Below are 10,678 nucleotides of genomic sequence, written 5' to 3' on the forward strand. Positions count from 1 at the left end.
TTTATTTTCTCAAATGCACTTTGGCAATAGTCATTCCAAATGACGGCTTGATCCTTTCGAAGAAGTCTTAAGATTGGATCACAAGTGGCCATGAGGTGAGATATGAATCGAGCAATATAGTTCAATCTACCTAGGAATCCTCAGACTTCCTTCTCAGTTTTTGGTGTATGCATAGCTTGTATGGCCTTCACTTTCTCAGGATCTACCTTAATGCCACGTTGGATGACGATAAAACCTAGCAATTTGTCGGATCTTACCCCAAACGTGCACTTGTTGGGATTAAGCCTTAATTTAAACTTCCTCAGCCTCTCAAACAGCTTTTCTAGATTGACAAGGTGTTCCTCTTCGGTTTGAGACTTGGCTATCATGTCGTCAACGTAGACCTCAATCTCTCTATGGATCATGTCGTGAAAGAGAGTGATCATGGCTCGTTCGTATGTAGCATTGATGTTCTTTAATCCAAAAAGGCATGACCTTATAGCAGAAAGTGCCCCATGGGGTTATAAAAGTTATTTTTTCCATGTCTTCTTGAGCCATTCAGATCTGGTTGTAATCGGAGAAACCATTCATAAAAGAGAAAACAAAGAACTGAGCAGTATTGTCCATTAACACGTCAATGTGAGGTAGTGGAATGTCATCTTTGGGACTTTCTCTATTCAGATCTCTATAATCTACACACATTCTTACTTTTCCATCCTTCTTAGGTACATGCACAATGTTGGCAATTCATTAGGGATAATTGGAGACTGCTAGGAAACCGACGTTGAGTTGTTTTTGTACCTCATCCTTGATCTTCATAGCCATATCAAGATGGGTCCTTCGTAGCTTTTACTTTACTAGAGGGAATTCTTTTTTAAGAGGCAGATGGTCGACCATGATATCAGTATCGAGGTCGGGCATGTCTTGGTATGACCATGCAAAGACATCTTTGTACTCCTGAAGAGCTTGATCAATTTTTCCTCACCTTGTCTTGTAGAGTGGAGCCGATTCAGACATATTTTGCTTCCTCGTTTGTCCCAAGGTTAACCACTTACACTGATTCTTTGTGCAGCTAGATGACCTTTTCCTCTTGCTTGAGCAGTCTTGCCAATTTTTCGGGGAGCTCGGCCTCTTGCTCACAATCTTGATCGATTTGATTAATCGGGTTGTCAAAGTCGTACGAGACCATGGCAGAATTGTCATTGGTGGTTGTCGAGGGTGATCTGCATGATTCATGATTTTATTTATATGAAAGAAAAGATGATTTGAAAAGAATTTTAAGAAAATTGAAATTTTCCATTTTTGAAAAAGGTGAAATAAATAAATGAAAGACATGGATCTCAAAATTGACTACGAAACATAGACTTTTTCCATTAATGATTAATAAGGAAATTCGATGGGGCCCTATAAATGGTTCCCTCATGCCTTGGGCTTGACATGGGTTCTTTTGATTTTGATAAAAATAAAAGAAAGAAAAAAACATAGGAAATTGCATTTTAATCAGGGTCACTTCAGGTATTTCCACCTCGGTCCATTTGGTGGCACCCTTTCCATCAGTCTTTGTGAAGATTAATCTGGCATCTTCTTCTTCGTCTTCTTCCAAGGCACATATACGATCATCATCAAGGTAACCAGCACTTGAGAAGTATTCGGATAGCGGGAGCACTGGTCCCTTTGTAGCTATCGGCGCAGGCTTCTTCAAATTCTGGGAGTTGTATCCCAAACTGCTACGGTACTTGTTGGTAGGAAGTTCAAGCATTCTTCCCCATCCTCAGGGGTGTCCATCCTTTATGATTGTCAGGGAGTCCTTAAGAGAAGCCATCGGGAATTCCACATTCTCAGATTCATCCCTCGTAGGGCTAACCATTTCGACATTGACTACCTCGAATGACTAAAAAGGGATTTCCTTCATTTCACCTTCTCCTTCAACATAACAGAAGGATGCCAAATGACTTACCAAAAAATCTTCTTCCCCTTCTACCACCACCAGCTTGTTGTTCACTACAAGTTTCAACCTTTGGTGGAGTGTTGAGGTAACAACACAGACTGAATGAATCCACAGTCTACCGAGCAGGCAACTATAAGCTGGGTGGATATCCATTATAAAGAAGGTGATGAAGAAGGTATGGGGACCAATCTTCATGGGTAAGTCTATTTCACCAATCACAGTCCTCCTTGAACCATAAAACGCCCGCACCACTAGTTCACTTGGTTTCATGACAAGTCCTTCAAGAGTCAGTTTAGCCAAAGAGCCCTTGGGCATCACATTAAGGGAGGAACCGGTGTCCATAAAAACTGTAGCAAAAACTATGTCCACACATTCAATGGAGATGTGAAAGGCCTTGTTATGGTTTCTTCCCTCCATGGGGAGCTCTGTGTCATTAAACCCTAAACTCAAGCTAGTGGCTATATTGTTGACTACTCCTTTAAACTAGTAGACCGAGATTTCTTGGGGTACGTGAGCAGCCTTTAAAAACTTCACCAGAGCATCTCTATGGGCCTTTGAGCACATCAGTAGAGACAACATTGAAACCTTTGAGGGTGTCTGGTTGAGTTGATCAACCACTCGGTAGTCACTTCTCTTGATGATTCGTAGAAATTCATCAACTTCACTGGTTGTCAGAATGTCTTGCCTTGGCAGGGCATTATCAACTCATTTGCCTTTGTCATGGGCTGATGGTCCGCTATTCTCAATCGGAAGGCGTGTTGGTGCAAAGATTCTACCGCTTTTTGTTACGCCATCGGTTCCAGTGATGCTTATTAATGGGTCATAAGACTTGATTGGTTCTTCTTGTACTTTTTGGCCGTGGATGTAGATGGGTGTGTCATACATCCAAGGGGCTTCTCGGGTGTTGTTGTATGGAAACGGTGTTGGGGCTATTATGATAATTAGAGTAACAGGGTTTGCTGAAAGAGTCAACTGAGAAAGATTATATGGGATTTGCAAGGGAGGAGCTTCGTCATATGGAATTTCGAGGTTTAAGACATCTTTGGTGGTAAAGGGTCGATCGATCATCAATATTCCTTGGTTCATTAGAGTTTGAATGGAAGCCTTAAAAACTTCACATCGTTATGGGCCATTTAAACAATATTCACAAGACTGAGCACAAATGGAGAATGTGTCGCTTCTCAATAGAACATTCTTGATTTCCACAAACGGGTCTTCAAATCATTGACGAAGGTTACCACCTTCCTTCCACTGTCCAATTCCACCATGTTTATATTTGTCTTATCATGGGGAGGCATCGGGTTATTGTTTATGTTCGGGTCGTTGGGTGCGAATGTAATAGCCTTGGAGTCACTCAGATCTTGAACTTTGTATTTCAACGCTTTACAATTTTCAATAGAGTGCCCGGGAGCGCCAAAATAGAACTCACAACGGGCACTTACATCATAACCTGGAGGAATAACCGTTGGTGGGGGTCCTAACTCTCTCAATTGTACAAGCGAACCTCTTAGAAGGTAAGGAAAAATGTGGCTATATGGCATTGGTACTGGGTCAGACCTCCTCTCAGATCTCCTTAATCTTTGTTGTTGCGGTAGATATTGTTGTGGCTGATAACATTGTTAATTTTGTTGTGTCTATTGACGGGGTTGATACTTCTTTTGCTATTGTGGTTGCTGAATGGGAATAGCAAGAGTTTGTTTTCGTTGAGCGGGAGTCACGGTGGCTACTTGTTGATAAGTGGGATTTCTTGTTCGGATGATGGCAACGACATTGGTTTCGCCTTCTCGTTTTTTACCATAAGGAACAAAAGGTTTCTTTTTTGCACCAGATGTATTTGCAGAATTTTGAATCTTTCCCAACTTGATCATATTTTCGATCATTTCGCCGGCTAAGACTAGGTCGGAAAAACCCTAAGAGGTGCTTCCCACCATTTTATCAAGGTATGGGCCTTGCAAGTTACCCATAAATTTGTTTATCAGTTCCCTTTCTAGTAATGGGGGTTGTACCCTAGCAGCTAATTCCCTCCACCGTTGGGCATACTCTTTTAAGGATTCCTCATACCTTTGAGTCAGATTTTGCAACTACATGCGGTTAGGTTCCATATCAGTGTTGTACTGATAGTGCTTAAGGAATGCCTCAGCCATCTCCCTCCATGTGTGAATATGGCTGCCCTCGAGTTGCATATACCAATCAATGGATTACCCACTGAGGGAATCATGGAAAAAGTTCATTAATAGTCGATCGTCACTAGAATAAGTATCCATCTTTCGGCAGTATGCCCTAATGTGAGTCCTAGGGTCACCGTTTCCCTTATATCTTTCAAATTTTGGGACTTTGAACTTGGATGGAATGACGACCCCATGCACTAGGCACATTTCTGTTGTGTCAAGACCTAGAACATCCGCGCTCTTCATTACTTTAAGCTTCTACTGGATAGCCTTTACCTTCTTCTCCACCTCATTGGTCGCCGGACCAAAAGCGTCATACTAAGAGGCAGCCCTTGGGCTGAAGAAAGCATCATGTTGACCACCTATTTCAACAACATGAGGACGAAGATTTACGTTTCAAACACCACCGGGTGCACTTATGTTAATTGGAGGGTCAACTTGAGAAGGTGGACTCGGAGTCTCGACCACTGAAGGGGTGGGAGGATTGGCAGCATTGGCATGTTGGTTCATATCCTCTTGCATTTTTGCCATAATTTCTTAGCCTCTCGCGACAGCTTGGATAGTCTCCATCAGTTGCCACATCTGGGACCGTACCTGGTATACTTCTTCCTGAAGTGCAACTTGGTTTTGTTGAAGTTGTTCCATGACAGCTTGTCAGTGTCCTCATGTATCGTACTGGAAAGTTAGCTTTGGAGAGTGGTTCTGGTCAACAAAAGGGTGCATGGATGAGTTTTTATGTTTTTATGTTTTGAAAGATGCAAATGATGCATGAATGTTTTTATTTTTGTTTTTGTTTTATGTTAAAGCAAAGCTCTTTTTAGTTATTCGTGTTTATTCATTGCAAGAACTACTTGATGATTTACGTTCACAATCATAGATAAAGGAAAACATAATAGAGAAAATCACAAAGCTTTCATTCATCCTTTGAAGGGAAAATAGATTGCAATACATGGAAGTTGCAAAGTACAAGTAGTGGAAAGAAATAAACTAACTAGATATCAACCCTAAAAGTGACCCCTTGAGACTTGCGGAGAGCCTAAATGTCGGTGATGAGTTCGGCCATCATCTTCTTGCAGAATTTAACAAAGTGATAGACCTCCTCAGGGGTATTATCTGGGTACATGATCAAATCAGCCTCCTTTCACTTGTCGGTAAAGTCTTGAAGGGCATAGTTAGTCATCACCACCATGTTGGCGTATATGTCCCTCCACTCGTTGTAAAGGGCTTAGAGGTTGTGGATGATTCCATCCCTTTGAGAAATGGCGGCTTCAGATCCATGGCAACCCTCCTCCTAATGTCTACAATTGCTTTGCAACTCTATATAGGCTTGGTCATAGATCCCCCTCTTTAGGTTCTTGATTTGCTCGCAAGCTCTTCCATCATTTAACTGCTCACGCAAGAAGCTTTGGTGAATCTTTTCTCTCTCTAGTTGTTCCTTGGCTAGGAGGTCTTTACACTCCTTTAGAGTAGTCCTTAGCTTGAGAATCTGGCCTTCATAGTCTTCCTCGCTTCTTTCTTCATAGCATTAAACCCCTCGACAGTTTACTCAAGGTCCTTGATAACTCTGAACGCTTGATCCAACTTGTTGTTGCGGAAGTCTAGCTCAGAATTATCTCCTTGTAGATCTCCACCAACCCAAACACTTTGTCCCTTGGTTATTTGAAGCCTCTTCTTGCTATCCTCGAATTTTTCACAAACTTGCTTACCCTTATCCTCCAAGACATGGTTACGTTCCTTGGCACGATTGAGTTGGACTTGTAATTGAGTGTTCTCCAACTCAAGCTCTTTGATTTGGTTAGTAAGTTTGTCCATGTCCTCTTGTAAGATAGGATCGGGCTCGGGCATCAACGGGAATGAGGAAGGGTCAAATAGAAAAGACATCTTAACAACCCTAGCCCTCTCTTTTACCCACACATAGTAGGGTTCCTTGGCTAGGATGTTCTTCTTACCCCATTCTTGGTCAATACGAACTATGTTTGTCCAAGCTTTTCGCACTCTCTTCACATTTGAATCGAGCGGATCTACGATATTGATGACGAACAGAATGAAGTCTCTTTCCTCGGGAGGACTCGTCATGGTGTACCCTAGTTGTCTCTCGAGTATAACATGGTTGTAGTTGATGCAACCTTGCATTCCTATTAAGGGTACATTAGGGAACCCTCCACATCTTTCAATGACGTCTTTCGTATCCCATTCCCTCTTGTACCATAGAATTGAGATGGTGGATAGAGATGCGAACTTTTGAGGTCATGTCAGATTTCTTTGAGTAAAAGGTCCACTTTGAGGCATGTGGGCCCTCATCCATAAATGTAACAGAGGAGCACAACAGAGGAAAGTACCTCCCTTCTTCTCATGCATTATATGAAAGGTATGATAGAAGTCGTCAAGTAGAAAAGGCACTAAATTCTTTGTTAGAAAGACTTCAACTGCCAAGTGATCCACGAACTTGTCCACATTTGGTAAGAGGACAATTCCATGAATCAAAAGTGCCAAGTTTTCACTACAGAAGTATAGTCTTCCTTCTTTGATCATTTCCCAAGCATGGGCTTCGAGGAAATTTTGGGTTAAACCTTTGACAGATCCTTTAACGCCCCAATTGGCCACTAGCTTGTTGGTATTGATACCCAAGGCGAGTGAGATCTCGGTCAAACATAAACCTTCTTCCAACTTGGGGAAGGGATTGTATTCTTATATTGATTGGTTGAGGAGTCTCTCGAGGTCTTCCAAGGTTGGAGAGATTTGGAAGTCGGGAAAAGTGAAACATCTTAAAGGGACGTCATAGTATTGGGCCATTGTAGTGATAACACCATAGTCAACCTTCTCGGTTAGAAGATCTATGATGTTCCCAAAATTGGCTCTAAACTTGTTGTCCTTGAGAGTTACGACCTTTGAGCAGCGGACCTTTAATGAACTAATGTCGGGATTCTTGAAGCGGAAGGTAAAAGTGCTTTTCCTTGTTGAAGAATCCTTGATTGTGTCGAAAAAAATCTTGTAATTCTGCGTTCGAACAAACAAATTTTTTTAAGAGCTTTTCTTATTATTTTGATGATGAATGAATGATTGGTTTATTATTTCCACATGTTTTTAGGCATTGGTTCATGGTTTTGGACCATTGTGACGAAGCATGGAGTCTAATAATGACTACTTAGTAAACCACGGTTCTCGCTTTGTGTGATCTAGGGCTTTTGGAAAATTGGGTGTAAGACACTACCCCTAGAGTTATGGACTTCCTTGACTGTCATCCGCTTATGTCAATTTACTTGCCAGACGACTGCTCCATCAAAGTCATCTACTCTAAGTGATATCTTCATATCGACCCTTACGAGGAAGGAACCTCGGTGGCCTATACTATGTGCCCATCAGTCTAGGCTGGCCATAGTTAATGGTTTTAAAAAGGGGTCTTAGGGTCACTGACTCTAGTAAAGGAAAAGATGCTTACGCCGAAAGCACGACGGTCATCCATTCCCTTAAGAGAATCTACCACTAAGTAAGGTTCTCGTACGACTCTAACAAGGAAGGAACCTCGCGAATCAATACTACTCAACCTCTCATATCTCAAGGAAGCTCTCGGACTCGGGTGAAGAGTCTTTCACATAAGGTTTTCTTTGCAATCATTATTGCCTCCAAAATTCTTTGCCATAGAGCCATGGTCTCGTACCAATAGAAAAACATACATAAAAGTTAGAAACAACAACAATATATACAAAATAAATAATGGATAAAAATCCCCACGAACAGAAAAAAGAAAAACAACCCAAACTAAGCTAGACTTGCTTAGGGAAAACCGGTTGTTCCCAGCAGAGTCGCCAGCTGTCGCTACTGGGATTTCACGATAACGGAATTGGGACTAAAGAAATACCAAAGAGAGGCAAAATCAGAAGAGTTGCCACCGAATTTTATTTGTGTGCCTCTATCGGAGAGGCGGGGGGAAATAATCGATAAAAACCCTAAAAAAGATACGTGAACGGGAAGCGCTAGAAGGGGATAAGGAATCGGTCTCGCAACCGAGATTTGGGTTCGTAATTCGGTTACACAAGGGGAAGGTATTAACACCCCTCACGTCCATGGTACTCCATGGAAGCCATTTGGGTTGTTTACGTATGCGGTGATTTATCTCATTATTGTTTTATTTTCAAAAAGAATGTGTGTGAAAAAGAGGATGTTTTTTTTATTATTGTGCTCGCCAAAGATTGTGGCCTTTGTACCTACGTATCACTCATTCGGGGATGAGGAATCAGAGCTCCTTAGTCAGGAGTAGAAAATGTTTGTGTGTTGGTTGATTTTACCTTTGAGAAAATGGTTTTCAGGATGATTCCCTAAGGCGCAAAAATGAGTTTGATGAGTTGTATTATTTTTACCTTGAATAAGGGTTTTATGAAAAGAATGTTTGTGATTATATTGTACTAAATTCTTTGGGCGGAGGTGATAATTCTAGATAATAATCAAGAGTAAGGGTAGGAATGCTCCATTCATACTCATTCTCAACCACTTAAGGCTTGTGGTGCACAATAATAATCATAATTTTATTATATTTTGAATTTGATTATGAAAATACCACTTGACGTTGAATCAAGGGTTTGTTTATTTGATTATGAAATTTGGGTAATTAAACATGCATGCAAAGTAACTAACAAGAAAATAGAGGGTCTCATTGTAAGGTAGCCCAAAAGAAAGCCTTGTGTGTGCAAAAATGACCTAAGATAAACAAAGGATAATGGTCTTACAAACATGTCCCCCCTAAGGTGGTGCCATGATGCCATTCTTACAACATGAATGTAAGTTACGGATGAAAATACAACGTTCATAGAGGATCACAAAGATAATGGAAAAAAGCCTCTAAGCAAAGGTCCTAAGGTGAAATCCTCTAAGTCCAAATTGATTAAGAGTGAAGTGAATATTTTTGGTCTTATCATTTTATCATGTTTTTTGTTGTTTTTAATGTATGGTGATAATAAAATAAAAAAACAAGTAAATAAACATGCATGATGAGTTTGTACAATGATGATGGTAATGAATACTTGAATGTGAAATACAAGATAATGACATAAAATTGAATTACAAGATAATAATAACAATATCACAATAACAATGGTTAGTGATAAACAAAGTTAGTGAAGTATAATTAATGGTTACTAATATGTGCAAAATTAACATTTTGAGGACTATCTATCCATAGGTCAAAAAACTCAAAATATGGAACATCAAGGGATAACTTATCATTGATGCAAAGTATTGAAGATGATTAATAATCATCTAACAATAGATTTGTAACAAAGAAAGTTATACAACCCTAAGTCCATTTATTAATATTTTGATAAATAGAAGATTATATCACTCAAATAATTATGATTTTTTTTCTTTCTTTTGTTTTTATTCCCTTTTTTATTTAGCAAGATAGTAAGAGAGCAAATAAATTAGCATAATGTAAATGATATATGGTTAGATAATAATGGACATAAACATAAAGTACTTGAAATAAAATGAACAATAAAATAAATTGTGAGTAAATAAATAGTAAAGGAAATAAGGTGCAATAATATAAATGTTAGAAGTTAGTAGTTAGTGGTTAGTGGAATCACAATAAGCAAATGGATTCGCAAGTTAATGTAAAGAATATGATTTCATCTATGCATCAAATTACTCAAATATGGTTGAAATAGAGGTAACTTATCGATGCCTCAAAGTATCATGAATGATCTATTGATCAATCATTTATTTGTTTGAAACAGTGAAGGTTTTATCAATTCTAAACAACCATGGCCATGATCTAATAGACATCATCAACCAAACAAATGTAACAATGATTCAATAGTAAATGAAAACAAAATAACAAAGTTGGGTTAAGAAATGATGAATAAAGAGTAGTAAGAGCAAAAAAATCCCAAAAAGAGTGTATGAACCAAACTAGACCATTTGTTTCCAACTTGACTCAAATCTCTCTCAAAAGACCAACCAACAAACAAACAACCATTTTCAATATAAAAACAGAACCAAAAAATGTTAAAAAGTTTGAGCTACAATAATTATCCAAAAATGTGAAGAAAAAAAAACTAGGTTGTTGTAGTGTTGAGTTTGAATATGAAGCAAAAAGTTTGAGGATGGTGGTGTTTATGGTGGAAATTTAACGAAGGGGTTGAGTTGTGAGTGTTGGAGGATGAAAGATTCTGAGGAAAAAATGAAATAGGGAAAAAAAGTTGGCGGGAGGTGATTTTGAGAGGTGATGATTTTTTTGTTTGGACTTAGGTTTAAGGAAGATGGTTTGATTGATGTGTGGACATAACTTTTGGGGCTACAAGCATGGTCCAAATGAGGGGGAAATAATGTCATATTTATAGGGAAAACAAGTGCGTAGGTGAGTGGAAAAGAATCACTTTGTGTAAAAAAATAAAATTAATGTTGTTGTCTGCACAGGTGTAATTGATTAGCATAATCTGGCTAACCGATTAAACCAGCCAAAAATGATCGGGGAGCCTGCGTATCGTCTGTGTAATCGGTTAGCATGATTTGATTAACCGATTACTCAGGCCAAAAAGTGACATTTTGCCCTCTTCTTTTTGTTTTGTTGCACATTTTTCTCTTGAAG

The sequence above is a fragment of the Lathyrus oleraceus genome, chromosome 4 (assembly GCF_024323335.1).
Source record: "Lathyrus oleraceus cultivar Zhongwan6 chromosome 4, CAAS_Psat_ZW6_1.0, whole genome shotgun sequence".
NCBI classification, from domain to species: domain Eukaryota; kingdom Viridiplantae; phylum Streptophyta; class Magnoliopsida; order Fabales; family Fabaceae; genus Lathyrus; species Lathyrus oleraceus.